The following is a 23,257-nucleotide window of genomic DNA, read 5'->3' on the forward strand; positions in this document are numbered from 1 at the left end:
GGCACAGCTGATGGTAAGGGTGGGGAAGAAGAGGGTGAGATGCTCGGCAGGATTGTTAAGGAGGGGTTGGGGCCGGACAGGGAGGTGCTTGAGGTGGCCTATAGCAACTCCGCCATGCACCAGAGGGTATGGGTTATCGGTGCGGTGAAGGGTGTAAGGAGCCGTGGAGATGGAGATACAGTGTTGAAGGAAGGTTTCATTTAGGATGAAGGTATCCACGTGGTGCTGATGGACGGGGGTGGAGGAAGAGGAGTTTGTGGATGGGCAGGGAGCGAATGTTGTGGCACAGGATATTGTATCGTTGTTGTACCATGGGAAGGGAGAGTGAGACGAGGGTGGTGAGGGGGTGAAGGTGAAGTGGGCCTGGTTGTGGGAGTATGTGGCATAGGTGGTAAGATGGAAGATGGAATGGGCAGCGAGGGCGATTTGGGAAAGTGTGTGGGAGCACTGGAAGGGGTGGATATTTTGGAGCACAATGGTGATGAAACAGATGATGTCCTCTGCGGTAGGTGGAGGGCTGAGCGAGTTGTTGGGGTGGATGGGGTCATCAACAGGATGGACAGGAACAGTGAGCTCAGGGGTGACTGGAGGAGGTTTCGCTTTACACTTCGAGGAGTAGGTAGGATGTGGTTTGTTACAAGTGTTGCAGGAGGGGGGAGAGGTGAGGTTGGGGCAATTCTTAAGGCAGTGTGAAGCTTTTCAGTGGGGACAAGTAGGGGGGTTCTTGCAGGCAGAGGTAACGTGGTCATTGTATGTGAGACAGCGTTGGCAGCAGTAGGATTGGACTGGGGGACAGGAGGGGTCCACCTTATGACGGCGATTGTAGATGAGGGCTCCCTCGGTGAGGGGGCAGTCAATGAAGGAGGAGGATTCGGTGAATATCTGCATGAGAAAAGTCGGCCCGGCATCATTGAAGATGCGACGGGCCGAGTGGATTTCAATGTCGGTCCGGGAGTTGAGTTCTGCCAGCACCTCAGCCTCCGTGATCACGAAGCTAAGCTTCGTGATCACAGCGGTGAAGGTCGGCGGACGTCGGGGAGTTTGAAGCTGACGGGGAGAGGACAGGGTTTGGTAGGGAGGGGGTGAGGGTTGCACATTGGCCAAATTTGATATGGGGGATGCGGGAGAAGAGATCGGTGTGGAAGGAATCATTAGGGGATTTAATGAGGACTGAGTCCTTGTGAGGAATCAGAAGGGAGATGGGGGCATTGGGGTAGTATTTCCGGATGGCGAGGGTGAGGGAGCTGGCATCAAGGAATTGAGGGTCAGGATTGGAGAGGACAAAGGTGTGGGTGGCAGGCGTGGCGGGGGTGGGGGTCGGGGTCGCGTCCATGGGGGTGAGTGGGTCACGGGGATTGGTGGTTTTCTTGGAGGAGATTTTGGGGGAAGGATCAACATTCGGGCGCTTTGAAGGTTTTGTGGTCACGACAGGGTGGAGAGGGGGCTGGGGGATGGGTTGCAGGGGGAGATGGCGGGGGGCAGTACCACCCTGAGCAGCGGATGATGCAGAGGGAGGGGGTGTGGGTGTCACAGAGACTGTGGAATGTCGAGCCGAAATCCGTGCGGGCTTGGAGCCTGTCGGAGGTGGTGCAGGGAGTGGCGGAAACTCAGTAGCTGTCGATGGGGCGACAGTGATAGGGGAGGGGGAGGTGGGGGCGGTTTAAAGCCGAAAGTGGCGCAGGGGTTGGGGTGGACAGGGAGAGAAGGAACGATGGGAAGTGGGGTGGAGGATGAGCTCCATGTGATGGTGGTTGGAGCAGTGAAGGGAGAGGTGAAAATGATAGTGATGGTGGGTTGGGACATGGTGGCGGCGGCGGCGAGCACCGGCAGGCGGCGACCGAGCGGCGGCGCGGCGGCAGGCGGCGACGGCGGCGGCAGCAACAGGCAGCGACCGATCGGCGGCGGCGGCGGAGGCAGCAGGCAGCGACCGAGCGGCGGCGGCGGCGGCGGCGGCAGCAGGCAGCGACCGAGCGGCGGCGGCGGCGACGAGCACCGGCAGGCGGCGACCAGGCGGCGGCGAGCACCGGCAGGCGGCGGCGGCCAGGAGGATTGGACGGTGAGCAGTAGTGACGGTGAGCAGACAACACGGCAAGTAAATGGTGGGGCTCTTCCTTGTCGAAGATACACCCTGAGAGTAGCCCAGGCAGTACAAGTCCTCGATGAGGAAGTTAGGGAATCCAACCCCCGAATGGCTGGCTGAGCTTTCTTTTTCTTTTTTTTCCTTTATTGAGTTTTGATTCCCCCTGAAGGGGGCGGACTCGCAGCAGCTTATTACGCCGCTCTTCAGCCTACAGAATTTGTTTTAAAAAGATGAAGATAATAAAAAATAACAGTTGGCGATGAAATCGGTGACTTAAATGGCAGAAAATTCTGGAACTTAAAACATAAAACACAGGGTTGATGGTGCTATTAAAATACACAGGAAGCAGCAAAATAATAGACAGACAATTAAAAAACACAGCGACAGTCTGGTTTCTGTACGCAAGAGATATAAAATGCACACCCAGCGACAGCGTGATTTCTGTTCGCAACACTGTGGAAAGACACACAACACTGAACACTCACTTAAACACTGCACTAAAACGTTGGCACAGATATGACATACCACAGCCGAGAGCCAGTGGGAGGAAACTGGACAGATGACGGGAAAAAAGGGGGGGAAGGAGAGGAAAAGTGAAGGGGGGAGGGGTGAAAGGAGTCAATGGAAGATGAGGATCCATAAGAGGGGTGGGGGGTGCTGAGCAGTTGGGCCAGGGAGTGGGGAAGGCAGAGGAGGGAAATACAAAAGGACTCGGGGTGGGGGGGGGAGAGGAGATAGGGAGAGGTTAGGTGGGGAGAAAACACAGGATGGAAGGGGGGAGGAAGAGGGAGCCCAGGGAAAGGACGGAGGGAAGGAGGGGGATGAGGATCAGAGTTGATAGGAGGGATAAATGGAGGGAGAGAGGGCTTCATCCGGGAGGGGGAGTTTATGGAAGCCACCTTGGGAAAGGAGATGTAGGGTGTAGAGATGGAGGGTAGGGGGGATACAACAGTGAAGACGTGGCAGGGGGTTGAAGGTGGCGGGAGGTGTAGAGGACGCAGATATGTTCGAGGAATAGGAGCAGATGGGGGAAAGGAATGAGATCATAGAGGATCCATGTGGGGGACGGGAGGCATATACGGAAGGCGAGGCAGAGTGCATGACGCTCAAGGATCTGGAGGGACTTATAGAATTTGGGGGGGGGGGGCAGATATCCAGGCAGGACTGGCATAACAGAGGATGGGACGGATTAAGGATTTGTAGGTGTGGAGGTTGGTAGAGGGGTGCAACCTCCACTGGCTGAGCTTTTTTTTTTTTCCTTTATTGAATTTCAATTCCCCCCGAAGGGGTCAGTCTGGCAGCAGCTTAGTATGCCGCTCTTCAGTCTACAGACTTTGTTAGAAAGATGAAGAGAATAAATAAAAAAACCAGGCGATAAAATCGGAGACTTAAAGAGTAACATGGCGAAAAGAAACCGTGGAACTTAAAACAAAGAACAGAGGGATGATGACGCTAAGAAAAGACATTCAAAGCAGACAGGTAAAATAATAGACAGACAATTAAAAAAACACGGCGATTGTCTGGTTGCTGTTTGCAAAAGACATAGAATTCACATCCAGCAACAGCTTGGTTTCTGTTCGCAACACGAGAAAGACGAACAACACTGAACAGTCACTGGAACACTGCACTAAAAAGTTGGCAAATGTGACATACCACAGCCGAGAGCAGGTGGGGGGAAACTGGACAGATGATGGGAAAATAAAAAAGGGGGGAGCCGGGAAAGGAGCTGATGGAGGATGAGGACCCATAAGAGGGGTGGGGGGCGCTGGGCAGATGCAACAGGGAGTGGGGTAGGCAGAGGAGGGGAATACAAAAGGACTCGGGGGGGGGGGGGGAGAAGGGAGGAAGGGAGAGGTTTAGTGGGGAGAAAACAGGACGGAAGGGGGGAAGAGGGAGCCCAGGGAAAGGACAGAGGAAAGGAGGGGGAGTGAAGATCAGAGTTGATAGGAGGGATAAATGGAGGGAGAGAGGGCATCATCCGGGAGGGGGACTTGATGGAAGCCCCTTTGGGAAAGGAGATGTAGGGTGTAGAGATGGAGGGTAGAGGGGACACAACGGTGAAGACGTGGCAGGGGGCGGGGATGGGAGAGGAGAGGAGCAACCAGGGGGTGAGGGGGTTCAAGACGGTGGGAGGTGTAGAGGATGCGGATATGTTCGAGGAATAGGAGCAGATGGGGGAAAGGAATGAGATCATATAGGATCCGCGTGGGGGACAGGAGGCGTATACGAAAGGCGAGGCGGAGTGCATGACGCTCAAGGATCTGGAGGGACTTATAGAATTTGGGGGGGGCAAATATCCAGGCAGGACTGGCATAACAGAGGATGTGACGGATTAAGGATTTGTAGGTGTGGAGGATGGTAGAGGGGTGCAACCTCCACTGGCTGAGCGAGAGGCAGGCGCATAAGTACGTTATCGGGGGCGCCGCTATTGGCCACTGGAACCACGTGTTCCACTGTGGCGCCCTCACACTAAAAGAGGGCCAGGAGGCGCGCGCCGCCACAGCTTACGGCGCGATGGTGCAGAGACCTCTATAGGTCTTCGATGTCCATGATGTCTGGCGCGGATTCAAATTCCGCGGCGTGCGGTACCAGAATTAACACAATGACAAAAAACACTAATTTCAGTATCATATACCTGAAAATAGTTTCCTTATGAAGATTGCATTAGGACCGCCTCTAAACAATAATAACACAAGTGAAAAGACGACTTAGGACTGCTTCTGGATGGTTACATTTTATACTCAAATTTGCTATGCTGCGAGAAACATATATTCGTAGTTTCAAACCACAAAAGCAAATTGCACAAAGGAATTTTATGCAATGACCGAAAAGTAGGTCTCTTTAGCAGTGAATATAATTAAACAAGTGTATCATTGCAATGGAAGTTCAATTCTAGCTTCTGATAACTTGAAAGGAGAATCAGTTCTGACGAGAATATGAAAGAAGGAACACAAAGTGCCGACAGTAATGTGTGAAATACACTAACGAAAAAGAAAATTGCTACTCTAAGGAGGAACTGTGCGACAGAAATTAAAACTGTAGGCGCATTTCTGTATCTGAAACAAGATGTCTATTCAAATTTCGTGTCATTCGCAAAAGAGTGACACAAGTAACGTCACTGTGAGTATGCAAATAGGTTTGAAAAGCAAATTGCACAAAGGAATTTTATGCAATGACCGAAAAGTAGATCTCTTTAGCCGTGAATATAATTAAACAAGTGTATCATTGCAATGGAAGTTCAATTCTAGCTTCTGATAACTTGAAAGGAGAATCAGTTCTGACGAGAATATGAAAGAAGGAACACAAAGTGCCGACAGTAATGTGTGAAATACACTAACGAAAAAGAAAATTGCTACTCTAAGGAGGAACTGTGCGACAGAAATTAAAACTGTAGGCGCATTTCTGTATCTGAAACAAGATGTCTATTCAAATTTCGTGTCATTCGCAAAAGAGTGACGCAAGTAACGTCACAGTGAGTATGCAAATAGGTTTGCTTTAAATACACGTTCTAACGCTGGATGTTCCTTCTGCGATACTTCAGGGAGATTTGGCAGACACCTAGCCACTGTGCATTATTGCTGGCAGCGGTGGTCGCGAGAATGTACAGTCGAAAGAAGACCTGTTTCCGGACGGCCACGTTGCGGGTCCGAGAGGGAAGACCATCGTGTTCGGCGTATGGCTCCGGTGTACCGTACTGCATCAACAGCAGCCGTCTTAGCAGCAGTTGGCAGTACAGTGACGCAGCGAACTGTTAGAAACCGGTTACTTCTAGGACAGCTCTGAGCCTGACGCCCTGTGGCGTTCCGAAACCACCGTCATTTGCCATTTCAGTGGTATCAAGTGAGAGTTCAATGGAGGGTAGGGCAGAGGTCTGTTGTGTATCTGGTGAAAGCTGGTTCTGCCTCGGTCCCAGCGATGACCACTGTCTTGCCATTTGTATGTCATTCTGGTGTTCAACCTCTTGTGCTGCCATTCAAGAATAGCATTCGAGGGGCTGTTTCACAACAACCTAACATTCGCCCAAATACCGCTGATGTATCCTAATGTGCTCTACAGTGTGTCAACACGTCCTTGGCCTGGTACATCATCAGACCTCCCTCCAGTCGAGCACATATGGGGCATCATCGGACGATAACGCCAGAGTCATCCACAAACAGCATTAACCGCCCGTGTATTGACCGATTAAGGGCAACAGGCATGAAACTCCGTCCCACAAACTGACATCCGGCACCTCTACAACACAGTGCTTGGACGTTTGGTAGCTTACATTCAACATTCTGGCAATAACACCTTTATGAAATACCAGATTACGCATTTGCGAAGACTTATCTTGCACTTACGTTAACATGTGAACTTGTAATGTTAATCACCTAAGTATGTTACCTAGACAAACATATTCCCGCAATGCCATTAATGTAAATTAATTATTTCCTGGTGTTGTAATTTCTTACGTTAGTGTACGTCATTCTTAAGCTAATCAATCACTAGTAGTATTAAAAAGACGAATAGGCAAAAAGTATCATCTAATCCTAGTGACTGCATCGTAATTGCTGTTTATGCTTTGTAACTGCAAACTGTCGTTATCAGGAGAAAGAAAACTGGCATTCTACGGATCGGAGCGTGGAATGTCAGATCCCTTAATCGGACAGGTAGGTTAGAAAATTTAAAAAGGGAAATGGATAGGTTAAAGTTAGATATAGTGGGAATTAGTGAAGTTCGGTGGCAGGAGGAACAAGACTTTTGGTCAGGTGATTACATGGTTATAAATACAAAATCAAATAAGGGTAATGCAGGAGTAGGTTTAATAATGAATAAAAAAATAGGAGTGCGGGTTAGCTACTACAAACAGCACAGTGAACGTATTATTGTGGCGAAGATAGACAGAAAGCCCATGCCTACTACAGTAGTACAAGTTTATATGCCAACTAGCTCTGCAGATGATGAAGAAATTGATGAAATGTATGACGAGATAAAAGAAATTATTCAGGTAGTGAAGGGAGACGAAAATTTAATAGTCATGGGTGACTGGAATTCGTCAGTAGGAAAAGGGAGAGAAGGAAACATAGTAGGTGAATATGGATTGGGGGGAAGAAATGAAAGAGGAAGCCGCCTTGTAGAATTTTGCACAGAGCAAAACTTAATCATAGCTATCACTTGGTTCAAGAATCATGAAAGAAGGTTGTATACCTGGAAGAATCCTGGAGATACTAAAAGGTATCAGATAGATTACATAATGGTAAGACAGAGATTTAGGAACCAGGTTTTAAATTGTAAGACATTTCCAGGGGCAGATGTGGATTCTGACCACAATCTATTGGTTATGACCTGCAGATTGAAACTGAAGAAACTGCAAAAAGGCGGGAATTTAAGGAGCTGGGACTTGGATAAACTGAAAGAACCAGAGGTTGTAGAGAGTTTCAGGGAGAGCATAAGGGAACAATTGACAGGAATGGGGGAAAGAAATACAGTAGAAGAAGAATGGGTAGCTGTGAGGGATGAATTAGTGAAGGCAGCAGAGGATCAAGTAGGTAAAAAGACGAGGGCTAGTAGAAATCCTTGGGTAAGAGAAGAAATATTGAATTTAATTGATGAAAGGAGAAAATATAAAAATGCAGTAAATGAAGCAGGCAAAAAGGAATACAAACGTCTCAAAAATGAGATCGACAGGAAGTGCAAAATGACTAAGCAGGCAAGGCTAGAGGACAAATGTAACGATGTAGAGGCTTATCTCACTGGGGGTAAGATAGATACAGCTTACAGAAAAATTAAAGAGACCTTTGGAGAAAAGAGAGCCCCTTGTATGAGTATCAAGAGCTCAGATGGGAACCCAGTTCTAAGCAGAGAGGGGAAAGCAGAAAGGTGGAAAGAGTATATAGAGGGTCTATACAAGGGCGATGTACTTGAGGACAATATTATGGAAATGGAAGAGGATGTAGATGAAGATGAAATGGGAGATAAGATACTGCGTGACGAGTTCAACAGAGCACTGAGAGACCTGAGTCGAAACAAGGCCCCGGGAGTAGACAACATTCCATCAGAACTACTGATGGCCTTGGGAGAGCCAGTCATGACAAAACTCTACCATCTGGTGAGCAAGATGTATGAGACAGGCGAAATACCCACAGACTTCAAGAAGAATATAATAATTCCCATCCCAAAGAAAGCAGGTGTTGACAGATGTGAAAATTACCGAACTATCAGTTTAATAAGTCACAGCTGCAAAATACTAACACGAATTCTTTACAGACGAATGGAAAAACTGGTAGAAGCGGACCTCGGGAAGGATCAGTTTGGATTCCGTAGAAATGTTGGAACACGTGAGGCAATACTAACCTTACGACTTATCTTAGAAGAAAGATTAAGAAAAGGCAAACCTACGTTTCTAGCATTTGTAGACTTAGAGAAAGCTTTTGACAACATTAACTGGAATACACTCTTTCAAATTCTGAAGGTGGCAGGGGTAAAATACAGGGAGCGAAAGGCTATTTACAATTTGTACAGAAACCAGATGGCAGTTATAAGAGTCGAGGGACATGAAAGGGAAGCAGTGGTTGGGAAAGGAGTGAGACAGGGTTGTAGCCTCTCCCCGATGTTATTCAATCTGTATATTGAGCAAGCAGTAAAGGAAACAAAAGAAAAATTCGGAGTAGGTATTAAAATTCATGGAGAAGAAGTAAAGACTTTGAGGTTTGCCGATGACATTGTAATTCTGTCAGAGACAGCAAAGGACTAGGAAGAGCAGTTGAACGGAATGGACAGTGTCTTGAAGGGAGGATATAAGATGAACATCAACAAAAGAAAATCGAGGATAATGGAATGTAATCAAATTAAATCTGGTAATGCTGAGGGGATTAGATTAGGAAATGAGACACTTAAAGTAGTAAAGGAGTTTTGCTATTTAGGGAGCAAAATAACTGATGATGGTCGAAGTAGAGAGGATATAAAATGTAGACTGGCAATGGCAAGGAAATCGTTTCTGAAGAAGAGAAATTTGTTAACATCGAGTATAGATTTAAGTGTCAGGAAGTCGTTTCTGAAAGTATTTGTATGGAGTGTAGCCATGTATGGAAGTGAAACATGGACGATAACCAGTTTGGACAAGAAGAGAATAGAAGCTTTCGAAATGTGGTGCTACAGAAGATTGCTGAAGATAAGGTGGGTAGATCACGTAACTAATGAGGAGGTATTGAATAGGATTGGGAAGAAGAGAAGTTTGTGGCACAACTTGACTAGAAGAAGGGATCGGTTGGTAGGACATGTTTTGAGGCATCAAGGGATCACAAATTTAGCATTGGAGGGCAGCGTGGAGGGTAAAAATCGTAGAGGGAGACCAAGAGATGAATACACTAAGCAGGTTCAGAAGGATGTAGGTTGCAGTAGGTACTGGGAGATGAAGAAGCTTGCACGGGATAGAGTAGCATGGAGAGCTGCATCAAACCAGTCTCAGGACTGAAGACGACAACAACAACAAGAACTGCAAAAAACCTCTGAAGAATGAGCTTCTCAGTTTTCAGGTAGCTTGATGCCGAGAGGAAGCAATGTAAGAGGAAGGGGTTACCTCAGGCAAGCGTGGGACGGAATTTCTGCACAGTATCTCGTAGTCGGTGCATTTGGATTGTTGTTTATTTTAGATTATGTCACACTAACGACCCATCTAGGCTCTCGCAACAAGTATGTCAGTTATCGAGGTTTAGTTGTCAGAAAAGACTGCTATTTTAAATATCACGGCTCCTTTTCTGTGAGGCAAATGCTCATCGGCTCTTGCTTAATCAAAAATTTGAGGGTCACTTATATTGGGTAAAACCAGAAGGGCAAATAGGCGTGGGGACTAGACACCTCACACTTCTCATCGCTTTGGAATAACTTGAAAAAAGTTAAATATTGGTAAGGCAATGACTTTAGATGATATCAGATTGATGAAACTAATCAAACATTTCGAGATGAACGCTAAATCATTTCTTTTGTAAATATTTCCGTTTTGTAATCGCCCGTACACTGCTAACAAACGCTAAATACGTATAACTGAAGATCTCTTCGAGTCGTTCTGAAACATGTTGGTAACTTGACGTCACAGTGGGGAGTGTCTTCTATTTCTACCTCCACCTCTACCTCCATCAAGCGGAGGCAAAACTCTCACTCAGCATCAGTCACAGCATCAACGGACCCATCAGCAATATGGGAAATGTTGAGCTACCTGTCGCAGTGCGATGTAATCTCCAACTAGCATCCTACAACTGCAAGGAAGGAAATTTCAGCAATGATATAGATTCAGGAACAGAGACAGAAACACGTCAGCTTCCGTAGTATCAATACGGCTTATCTTACTTTAGCAAGCGTAATTACATCGTAGTAGTCGTGACAAAGGCAGATTGTGGTGATTAATTTCCATACCAAAATACACTACTGGCCATTAATATTGCTACACCAAGAAGAAATGCAGATGATAAACGGGTATTCATTGGACAAATATACTAGAACTGACATGTAGTTACATTTTCAAGCAATTTGGGTGCATAGATCCTGAGAAATCAGTACCCAGAACAACCACCTCTGTCCGTAATAACGACCTTGATACGCCTTGGATGGCGTGTACAGGTACAACTGCCCATGCAGCTTTAACACGATACCACAGTTCATCAAGAATAGTGACTGGCGTATTATGACGAGCCAGTTGCTCGGCCACCATTGACCAGACGTCTTCAATCGGTGAGAGATCTGGAGAATGTGCTGGCCAGGGCAGCAGTCGAACATGTTCTGTATCCAGAAAGGCCCTTAGAGGACCTGCAACATGTAGTCGTGCATTATCCTGCTGAAATGTAGGGTTTCGCAGGGATCGAATGAAGGGTACAGCCACGGGTTGTAACACATCTGAAATGTAACGTCCACTGTTCAAAGTGCCGTCAATGCGAACAAGAGGTGACTGAGACGTGTAACCAATGGCACGCCATACCATCACGCCGGGTGATACGCTTCCGATGTGCGTTCACCGAGATGACGCCAAACACGGATGCGACCATCATGATGCTGTGAACAGAACCTGGATTCATCAGAAAAAAATGACGTTTTGCCATTCGTACACCCAGGTTCGTCGTTGAGTACAACATCGCAGGCTCTCCTGTCTGTGATGCAGCGTCAAGGGTAACTGAAGCCATGGTCTCCGAGCTGATAGTTCATGCTGCTGCAAACGCCGTTCGTGCAGATGGTTGTTGTCTTGGAAAGGTCTCTATCTGTTGACTCAGGGATCGAGACGTGGCTGCACGATCCGCTACAGTCACGCGGCTAAGATGCCTGTCACTTCGACTGCTAGTGATACGAGGCCGTTGGGATCCAGCACGGCGTTCCGTATTACCCTCCTGAATCCCCCGATTCCATATTCTGCTAACAGTCATTGGATATCGACCAACGCGAGCAGCAACGTCGCGATACGGTAAACCGCAATCGCGATAGGCTGCAATCTGACCTTAATCAAAGTCGGAAACGTGATGGTACGCATTTCTCCTCCTTACACGATGCATCACAACAACGTTTCACCAGGCAACGCCGGTCAACTGCTGTTTCTGTATGAAAAATCGGTTGGAAACTTTCCTCATGTCAGGACTTTGTAGGTGTTGCCACCGTAGCCAACATTGTGTTAATGCTCTGAAAAGCTACTCATTTGCATATCACAACATCTTCTTACTGTCGGTTAAATTTCTCGTCTGTGGCACGTCATCTTCGTGGTGTAGCAGTTTTAATGGCCAGTACTGTAGTTTCTCAAGAACAACATTTGGGTCCTATTGGCTATGTTTCGGGTGTGGAAGAAAACTCCATGTTCCATCGACTGTCGTGTAGTTACTTCAGTAGTTTCCTGAAACTATGTCTTAATAAAGAGGAGCTGCAATGGACTGCTCTCAGACAAAGTCTAAAGTCATAAAATAGTGCAATGTTTGTGCACCGTCGGGTACCACCAAACGTCGTAACCGTGACAGATTCTTCTCTGTGTATATCGTCCCCCTTTCCCTAGAATGGTATGAACACAGTGTCTTCGCCGGCGATTGTACTGCGTCGCTCCTTTTCAAGACCATATTCCACACTACACGTCTGATCCAGAGATGGGTATGGTGATTTACGACCTTCACTTGCATGACACATGGGAAAAGATACACAGCGAGAGATCTGGACGTACGTATCTTATTCGTCATTCGGTGAGCTGATTGGATCACATATATTCGTCACAAGGTTAAACACAGGGAGTGATGGACACCGAATGATGGCTTCTGGCCTTATCCGATCATAGCACCAATATCTGAACGATGCATTTCCACACCCAACAAGTCTGACAGAGCAATGGCATTTAGAAGATGAATGTAACTCATCTCCAGGACGCAGACTGCTGGGGGAAGGTCATGGTTTGATGGTCTGAGGTGGGATTATGGTTCAAATGGCTCTGAGCACTATGGGACTCAACTGCTGAGGTCATTAGTCTCCTAGAACTTAGAACTAGTTAAACCTAACTAACCTAAGGACATCACAAACATCCATGCCCGAGGCAGGATTCGAACCTGCGACCGTAGCGGTCTTGCGGTTCCAGACTGCAGCGCCTTTAACCGCACGGCCACTTCGGCCGGCCATGGGATTATGATTGGTGCACGTACATCCCCCGCATGTATTTGACAGAGGAACTGTAACAGGTCAGGTGTATCGGGACGTTATTTTCCACCAGCATGTCCGCCTTTCCAGGGGTGCAGTGGGTCCCACCTTCCTCCTGGTGGATGAAAACGTACGGCCGCACCGAGCTGCCATCGTGGAGGAGTACCTTGAAACGGAAGATATCAGGCGAATGGAGTGGCCTGCCTGTTCTCCGGCACTTTTGAGACGCTCTTGGTCGACGTGTCGCTGCACGTCTTCAAACGCCTAGGACACTTCAGGAGCTCCGACAGGTACTGGTGCAAGAATGGGAGGCTACACCCCACCAGCTGCTCGACCACGTGATCCAGAGTATGCCAACACATTGTACGGCCACGTGTGCATGGTGATCATATCCTATATTGATGTCGGGGTACATGCGCATGAAACAGTGGCGTTTTGTAGTACATGTGTTTCGGGACGGTTTTCTCAACTTATCACCAATACCGTGGACTTACAGATCTGTGTCGTGTGTGTTCCCTGTGTGCCTATGTTATTGGCGCCAGTTTTGTGTAGTACCACGTTGTGTGGCACAACATTCTGCAGTTATTCTTAATTTATGAGCATGAGTGTATATGCCTCTGCGTGCTCACAAATTTTTTGCATCTCATCTTCATAATCCTTTTGTGCAGTGTCCGTTGGCGGCAGTGGGGTCATTGGGCTGTGAGCTTGAAATGTCAGTGCTCTAAATTTTCTCCATTGCGTTTCCACAAGAGAACGTCGTCTTCTCTACAGGGATTCTCATTGGGAGTCCCGAAGCATCTCCGTAAGACTTGTTCGAATCTATCAGTAAACTCATGTACTCACTTCTTCTAAGTTCAAAATGGCGGGAAAATTTGGAAATTCACTTGTCTTAAGTACAAATGACGAGAAATTGAAAATTCACTTCCATAAGTTTAAAATGACTAGTAGCTGCGGGTTGTCAGATCTAGAGTGGTTGGCTTCACTTCGAAACTGTATAGATCAAGGAGCAGACTGCATATATTTTTATTAATCATCAATCTTTTGACTGGCTCGATGCGACCCACCACGAATTCCTCTGCTGTGCCAACCTTTTCATCGCAGAGCAGCAGTTACAACCTACATCCTCAATTATTTGCTAGGTGTATTCCAATCTTGGCTTTCCTCTAAAATTTTCACCCTCTACAGCTCCCTCTAGTACCATAGAACTTATTCCATCAAGTCTTAACAGTTGTCCTATCATCCTGTCCCTTCTTTCTGTCAGTGTTTTCCAGGTATTCCTTTCCTCGCCGATTTTTGAGATAACCTCCTCTTTCCTCACCGTATCAGTCCACTAATTTTCTACACTCTTCTGAAGCAGCACATCTCAAAGGCTTCGATCGTCTTTTCTTTCGGTTTTCACAACCAGACAATGCTGTGCGCTAAACGTACATTCTCAGAAATTTCTTCCTCAAATTAAGGCCTATATTTGATACTAGTAACCTTCTCTTTGGCAGTAATGCTGACTTTGACAGTGCTGTTCTGCTTTTTATATCATCCTTTCTCCGTCCGACATGTGTTACTTTGCTTCTCAAGTAGTAGAGTTCTTTAACTTCGTCTACTTCGTGATCATCGCTCCTTATTTTAAGTTTCTCACTGTTCTCATTTCTGCTACTCCTCAATATTTTCGTCTTTCTTCGAATTACTCACAATCCATATTCTGTACTCATCACACGGTTGATTCCATTCAGCAGACCCTATAATTATTCTTCACTTTCACTGACGACAACAATGTCAAGAGTAAATATCATTTATATTCTTGAAATTTAATTTCACTCCTGAACCTTTCCCTTATTTTCGTCATTGCTCTTCGACATACAGATTGAAAAATAGAGGCGAAAGGCCACATACCTATCTTACACCCTTTTTCATCCGAGCACTTTATTCTTCGTCTTCTACTATTATAGATCCCTCTTGGCTCTTGCATGTATTGTGTATTGCCCGTCTTTTCCTGTAGCTTACCCCAATTTTACTCAGAAATTCGAACATCTTGCACCAGCTAACATTGTCGAACGCCTTTGCCAGGGCGGCAGATCCTATGTCTTTTCTGCATTCTTGCTTCCATTATGAACCGCAACGTCAGAATTGCCTTTTTGAAAATTTTAGGAAATTTATGGTAAGGACTATGGGACCAGACTGCTGAGGTCATACACACACATACCCCACCCATGTGCCCGAGGGAGGGCTCGAACCTCCGACGGGGGGGAGGGGGGGGGGGGGAGCCGCGCAAACCGTGACAAGATCCCCAAGACCGCGCGGCTACCCGGCAACCTGGCACGGACCGTTTGATGCCTTTACCTTTCTTATAGCGCAACTGATTATCATTATCATCACCTAACACTTCCACAATTTCGTTTCCTATTCTTCTGTATATTATTCTTACTAGCATCTTGGGTGTATGAGCTGTTAAAATGATTGTGCGACAATTCTCGCACGTGTCGGCTCTTGCAGTCTCCGAAAGTCGGATAGTACATCACCAGATTCATACATTCTACACACCGATGTGTGTAGCTATTTTTTTGCAACGTACTCCAATGATTTTAGATTTTCTTATGGGATGTTAGTTACTCGTTCTGCGTTATTTGAGCTTAAGTCTTACAAAGTTCTTCTAAATTGTGAGTCTAGTGGTGGATCCCCTACCCTCTCTGTATGGACTCCTGTTTCTTCTTTTATCACGTCAGCAGACAAGTCCTCCCCCTCACAGAGGCCTTCATTGTATTCTTTCCATCTATCTTCCCTGTCTTCTTCATTTTATAGTGGAATTCCCATTGCACTCTTAAAGTTACCGTACTTGCTTTTAATTTCACCGACACCTGTTTTGGATTTTGTATCTCCTAAGTGTGTCTTCCTGACAAACATTTGTTTTCGATTTCTTTACGTTTCTCATGCAACCATTTCGACTTACCTTCCCTGAGCTTTCTGTTTACTTCATTCCTAAGTGACTTGTATTTCTGTATTTCTGAATTTCCCTGAATATATTTGTACTTCCTTATTTCATCGATCGACCGAAGTATTCCTTCTGTTAAAGATTGTTTCTTCGCAGTTACCTTCTTTGTACCTATGGTTTTCTTTCCATTTTCTGTGATTGTTCTTTTTTGTGATGTCCATCCTTCCTCAGCGGAACTGGCTACTGAGCTATTCCTTGTCGCATTATCAGCGGCCTCAGAAAATTTGAATAGTACCCCACCATTCATTAGTACTTCCGTATCCTACTTCTCTACACATTGATTCTTCCTAACTATTCTCTTAAACTTCAGGCTTACTCTTCATCACTAAAAAATTTTGATCTGAGTCTGTAGCTGCTCTTAGGTATGCCTCACATTCCAGTACCTGATTTCGGAATCTCTGCTTGAACAAATTTTAACCTGACTGAAATCTTCCTGTATCTCCCGGCCTTTTCCATGTATACTTCGTCCTCTTGTATTGTTTTCTAACACTCATTTTCGTGAATGTACTTCGCAGGATAGGAATGGGAGAGGTATTGAATTGCGTTTTATCTGTTTAAAAACATCGTACTTTTCCACTCCCAGACCTCGGGCTGTTGCTGCCTAGTTTGCAGGTGTCACTCCCTAATTTCGTAATTCGTAATTGTGAAGCATCATCCTGTGCTGCACGATGGTCCTCCTCAGCTACTGCGACTACAGCTCGTGCTCATGACCCCACCTCCTGTGTTCATCCAGCATGGTCCTCTAGCCTGCTGGGACATGTAGTTCATTCCAACATAAGTCTTGGCTTACCATGTGCTTAAAATGACACGTTCCCAAGGCTGTAACAGTGCTTCAGTTTGAGAAATGTGCATGCACTATTTTGCTTCACCAACTGACATGTCCACTATCGCCGTTCACCGACAGGTAGCTGGCAATGTGGTGCAGAATGAGTGTGTGACAACTCATTCGATTGTCGGTGGCATTCCTGTACTGCCTGAAGCGATTTCTATCAAACTGGGAACAGGTATCATAGCGACCTGGGAAGAAGTTGCTGTGACAATAAGACTCTCCTGGCACCCCTCATGCTATGAGGTGGTATAGAAACATACCTCAGGGGCGTATGGAGCAACGTCAACGAAGTTATGTGTACACATGACTCATCTTACAACGTTTTTACTAACTTTCTCTGTTGCCTGTTCGGTATAAATTTTGCAATTGAATTTAAACTAAGTTCCTGATAAGGGAGGGAGTTGAAAATCTCAATATAGGTCAGAAATGGATGACAATGGAATATTAATTGACTTTCTTCTGTGGTGTGGCTGGGTATTTTATTTACCACTGTCGTTCCCTTACGAACTAATGACTTGAAAATTTCGTAATAGGCCATAACTGGACTTCGATCCAATATTAACTCACTTTCTTGTCGGGTGAGTGTTGGAGGGTATTTTGCGTACCACTGCCATTTCCCTCCTTTTCCTGTTCCAGTCGCGAATGGTTCACGGTTAGAACTTTTGCCGTTAAGCCTCAGTGTCAGCTCGGATATCTCTAATTTTTACCCTCAGGGACATTTCACACACACACACACACACACACACACACATACACACAAGACTACAAAGAAGAAGACAATTATTTAAATAAAGATAATCTTTTATTGTAACACGTTTTTAAATTGGTCTAAAAAGGACGTAATAATTTCTTCTGACCCCATACAGACATCTAGCAAATTTTACATGGCTATTAAAATTTGTAATTGTGAATTTTTAATACCTTTAGAAGTACTTTTAACATTTGTAACAAAAAACGTGGGGCGTATGCAATATATAATCGATGCATGAAAAGTTCGCTTTATAACTACACTCCTGGAAATGGAAAAAAGAACACATTGACACCGGTGTGTCAGACCCACCATACTTGCTCCGGACACTGCGAGAGGGCTGTACAAGCAATGATCACACGCACGGCACAGCGGACACACCAGGAACAGCGGTGTTGGCCATCGAATGGCGCTAGCTGCGCAGCATTTGTGCACCGCCGCCGTCAGTGTCAGCCAGTTTGCCGTGGCATACGGAGCTCCACCGCAGTCTTTGACACTGGTAGCATGCCGCGACAGCGTGGACGTGAACCGTATGTGCAGTTGACGGACTTTGAGCGAGGGCGTATAGTGGGCATGCGGGAGGCCGGGTGGACGTACCGCCGAATTGCTCAACACGTGGGGCGTGAGGTCTCCACAGTACATCGATGTTGTCGCCAGTGGTCGGCGGAAGGTGCACGTGCCCGTCGACCTGGGACCGGACCGCAGCGACGCACGGATGCACGCCAAGACCGTAGGATCCTACGCAGTGCCGTAGGGGACCGCACCGCCACTTCCCAGCAAATTAGGGACACTGTTGCTCCTGGGGTATCGGCGAGGACCATTCGCAACCGTCTCCATGAAGCTGGGCTATGGTCCCGCACACCGTTAGGCCGTCTTCCGCTCACGCCCCAACATCGTGCAGCCCGCCTCCAGTGGTGTCCGACAGGCGTGAATGGAGGGACGAATGGAGACGTGTCGTCTTCAGCGATGAGAGTCGCTTCTGCCTTGGTGCCAATGATGGTCGTATGCGTGTTTGGCGCCGTGCAGGTGAGCGCCACAATCAGGACTGCATACGACCTAGGCGCACAGGGCCAACACCCGGCATCATGGTGTGGGGAGCGATCTCCTACACTGGCCGTACACCACTGGTGATCGTCGAGGGGACACTGAATAGTGCACGGTACATCCAAACCGTCATCGAACCCATCGTTCTACCATTCCTAGACCGGCAAGGGAACTTGCTGTTCCAACAGGACAATGCACGTCCGCATGTATCCCGTGCCACCCAACGAGCTCTAGAAGGTGTAAGTCAACTACCCTGGCCAGCAAGATCTCCGGATCTGTCCCCCATTGAGCATGTTTGGGACTGGATGAAGCGTCGTCTCACGCGGTCTGCACGTCCAGCACGAACGCTGGTCCAACTGAGGCGCCAGGTGGAAATGGCATGGCAAGCCGTTCCACAGGACTACATCCAGCATGTCTTCGATCGTCTCCATGGGAGAATAGCAGCCTGCATTGCTGCGAAAGGTAGATATACACTGTACTAGTGCCGACATTGTGCATGCTCTGTTGCCTGTGTCTATGTGCCTGTGGTTCTGTCAGTGTGATCATGTGATGTATCTGACCCCAGGAATGTGTCAATAAAGTTTCCCCTTCCTGGGACAATGAATTCACGGTGTTCATATTTCAATTTCCAGGAGTGTATTACTACTACTGCCGCTCCTCCTCCTCCTCCTCCTCCTACTACTACTACTATTAATAATAATACAGAAATTTCATTCTAACAACCTCCAGGATGTGGCTAAGCCATGTGTCCGCAATATCCTTTCTTTCAGGATTGCTTGTTCTGCAAGGTTTGCAGAAGAGCTGCTGTTAAATTTGGAAGGTAGAAGACGAGGTACTGGCAGAAGTAAGGCTGTGAGTACGGGGCGTGAGTCGTGCTGGGGTAGCTCAGTTGGTAGAGCACTTGCCCGCGAAAGGCAAGGGTCCCGAAATCGAGTCTCGGTCCGGCACACAGTTTTAATCTGCCAGGAAGTTTCATATCAGCGCACACCCCGCTGTAGAGTCAAAATTTAATTGTAGAAACAACGTCAGGCTGTGGCTAAGCCATGTCTCCGCAATATCCTTTCTTTCAGGAGTGCTAGTTCTGCAAGGTTCGCAGAAGAGCTTCTGTTAAGTTTGGAAGGTAGAAGACGAGTTACTGACAGAAGTAAGGCTGTGAGTACGGGGCGTGAGTCGTGCTCGGGTAGCTCAGTTGCTGCCGGCACGGTAGCTCAGCGTGTTCGGTCAGAGGGTTAGCAGCCCTCTGTAAGAAATAAACTGAGTTAATAGATCAACAACGAACCTAAACGGCTGTCTTACGACGTCCGGCCCGAGCAGATGCAACGAAGAAAAGCGAACAAAATGAGATTTTTTTTAAAAAAAAAAGATTGTAGAGCACTTGCCCGTGAATGGCAAAGGTCCCGAGTTCGAGTCTCGGTCCGGCACACAGTTTTAATCTGCCAGGAAGTTTCATATTAGCGCACACTCCGCTGTAGAGTGAAAATTTCATTCTAATAATAATACACCTATCTGAGAATCAGTTTGAATCTATGGTATGAATCTACTACTACTACATTACTTCATTGGCCTTGGGACCCACGGTTTGAATCTATGGAACGAATGTACTACTACGGTCACATTTAGTACTCTACTTTGATAGCAAATCTGTGACATCTGCCATCATTCATCTAGTATGTAGCAACATCAGACTTTCATCATTCGAAAGAGATATTCTTCCACGAGTTATCTGCAGTTGCTCTGGGTACAAGATTTCCACACTACTTCTGTGAAGCTACAAAATACGATCTTAGATGGCATTCGTCAGAAATGATTTTGAAATCCTGCTGAAACATTTGATGTCTAATTCTGCCTTTTACCTGTAGACAGTTTGGTCATAAACTGACTCATTCAGTTTTATAGCTGTACAGATTCAGAGATAGGACCAAGATGTGGAGAAATTGTGTCAACACTACGCACACATTTCCCTAGTTATAGTCGGCAGAAGCCTGATCCGAGAGATAAAACTAGGGTCTTGGATTCTGTTTAGTATGTCCTGCATTGTGTTCTGGCCACTCTTCTACTATAGGATGCCTAGGAAACTTTCTCGGATCGCTAGACAACAGTTCAGGCAGATCATATTAATGGAGCTTATTTAAGTAACTTAAATTGATAATACTTAACTCTGTGTATTCACAAAGGTGTGTCGCAAGCAAATGGCTACACGCAATTAATCAGTGACTTTCGGTGTATACGAATCGGTAATTGTAACAGCAACGCATGTCCACTTTTTGGCAAAAATTAGATATATGCAGAGGAGCCTTCAGGATACTTGAATGCAGCATCTATGCAAAAAATCACACTTGTCCTACACATATTAATGCTTTTACAGGCATACAGTTTTTCGTGTTCTTTGCAGTAACAACTTGAGTCCAGGACTTGTTATTATTGCAAGAATGGCAGATGGCAGCATCAAACGAACATACTCGGATCATTTTCATGTCGTGAATAGAATGCATGCCAGATGGCAGCACATCTGACTCCTGTGATCTTGGTACCTGTGTGCATTGTTGTAGCAGCTGCGTATACATTGTCGTTTAATTTTGTTTATAGAACAGGTTTCTTTGGATTATCTATGCACAGTGTCGAAGAAGAGAGGTGCGCAACCGGAACTATATAAAAGAAATGTCATAAAAGCTGCCAGAACGAAGGGAACTGGTTACGTGAATCACTGTGGAAGAGAAATTAATGCTGTAAAAATAGGACCTGACTGTGGGTAAGTTCAAAGGCTATGTGAATTAATCTCTTGTCTGTGTATTTTTTACTTCTTAGAGGTTCCCATCTGTTCTAAGTTTTATGGTGCGTAAATATCATATGGATAATTTACTCTATCAATAAAAGATAATTGACTTTACGTAAATAATTTTTTTTGCAACTGTTTTACATTTCCTGACATTGATATTCGTGTATTAATATGTTTCAGATGTAAGAAACTGTGTTTCGAGAGGATCTCTGAACATGATCAGATAGATATATTCACTAAATTTCACGATTTCGAGAGTAAGAACACACAAGATGGTTACCTTCAGGGCTGATCGAAAAAGAAGACGTGGTACGCAGAAGACCCCGGAAAAGTGATGGTCAGCCTAAGCCAAGAGCAATGAATTATCGATATCATGTGGTAACTGGAGATGCTGAGCGGGTCGAAGTGTGCAAAAGGCATTTTGTAGCCCTTTGGCATTACAAATGAAAGTGTACGACGAATTTGTAACTGTGTGAAAAATAATGTTCGCCCATGTGACATTAGAGGATGTACTGCTTCAACAAATGCAGCACCACAGGAAGTCCTATCGATAATTGAGGAGCATATTAAAACATTCCCTACGAAAATCTCATATTAGTCAAGCAAAGAAATGCATTACTTAAATCCTGAATTATCTGTAAAAAGTATGTACGAACTGTTCATGAAGTTATATCCTCATACCAGAGTGTCATATGGAATTCATTTAAGGGTTTTCAATGAGCGTTTTAACTTACGCTTTTGGCGGCCGCAAATCGATACTTGCTGCTCTTGTGAGTCACTTTCAGTGAAGATTAAGAGTCCATCACTGAACGATACTGCAAAGTGTGTGGCTGTAGCGGAACTCATGGTACATAAAAGAAGAAGCAAAAAATTCTATTTAAAGATGAATGCTGTTGAGGGGAAGTGTGCAGAAAATGAGCATGTGGTAACATAAGCAAAATCTGCAGTTGCCTAAGCTCCCAGTACACGAAGCTTTTTATTTACGGCAAATTAACGTTAATGAATTCTGTATTACAGACCTGAAGAGCAACAAATCCAAGGTATATCTGTACCACGAAGGTACTGCCCACAAAGAACCTAACGAAGTATGCTCGTTTTTGGTTGATTACATCAACACAGAGATACCTGATAGTGTTACTGAATTACACCTATTCTCGGATGGGTGCCCTGCACAAAATAAGAACAACACAGTGGTTAGGGTAATGAATTGCCTTGTAAGTTCTGGCAGATTCAAAGATGTATTCCAGCATTATCCTGTGCGCGGCCATTCATTTTTACCATGTGATCGTACATTTGCTTCCATAAAGCGGGTGATAAGAAGAAAAGACAGAATATATTCTTTGTATGAGCATGTTCAATGTATGCTGACATCATCCAAAAGACAAAATATTAATGTAAAGCTTGTTACCACGGAAGAGATTTTGGGTTACAAGAAATGGTGGCCCGAATTTTATAAGCGATCCTGTTTGTCTGACGACAGTTATAGGACGAATGTGGACAAAACAGGTAAAGTGAAATTCACAGTGTCCTTATTTATGAGCTTCCTTCACAGTGAAATGTTTCCAGGTAAAGTTGACTGTTACTATCATATCGAGGGTCTCGTAAAACACCGCTTTTCATTGCGACATTCATTACAAACAGAGCCAAAGTTGCCTGCAGAAATTGCATATAATAACAAAGTTGCAATCGATGTCAAAAAATTGAAAGATGTGGGACAATTAATGCAATATAATCCTGATGAGCACAAAGCCTTTTATCTGGAATTGACTGAGTGGCCTTCTGTGGACACTCCTGGAGATGATTCATAATAAATTTTTGGTGTTAAGTAACCTGTATAGTGTAGTGTTAATCCTTCATTGTCTTGTTAGGTAAAATAAGAAATTTAATTCCTAATGTCACGATTTACATCGTCATATCTTTAGTCTTTCCATACAGTGTGTGCATACGTTAACAATATTTTTCAACTTCTCTGTAAAACAAAATTAGACAATGTACAAGTAATATTGTATATTAAATTTATATAATAAAGTAATTTTTGATAACATAAACAAATGTTGATGTTAAAATGTCAGTCCAAAATGTTAATCCTGCAATAACAACTTAAGTCCGTACAATTAAAAAAATCGTTCATGCAAAGTTATTACATTTAAAGTACTCTGTTTTACTGT

The sequence above is a fragment of the Schistocerca serialis genome, chromosome 9 (assembly GCF_023864345.2).
Source record: "Schistocerca serialis cubense isolate TAMUIC-IGC-003099 chromosome 9, iqSchSeri2.2, whole genome shotgun sequence".
NCBI classification, from domain to species: domain Eukaryota; kingdom Metazoa; phylum Arthropoda; class Insecta; order Orthoptera; family Acrididae; genus Schistocerca; species Schistocerca serialis.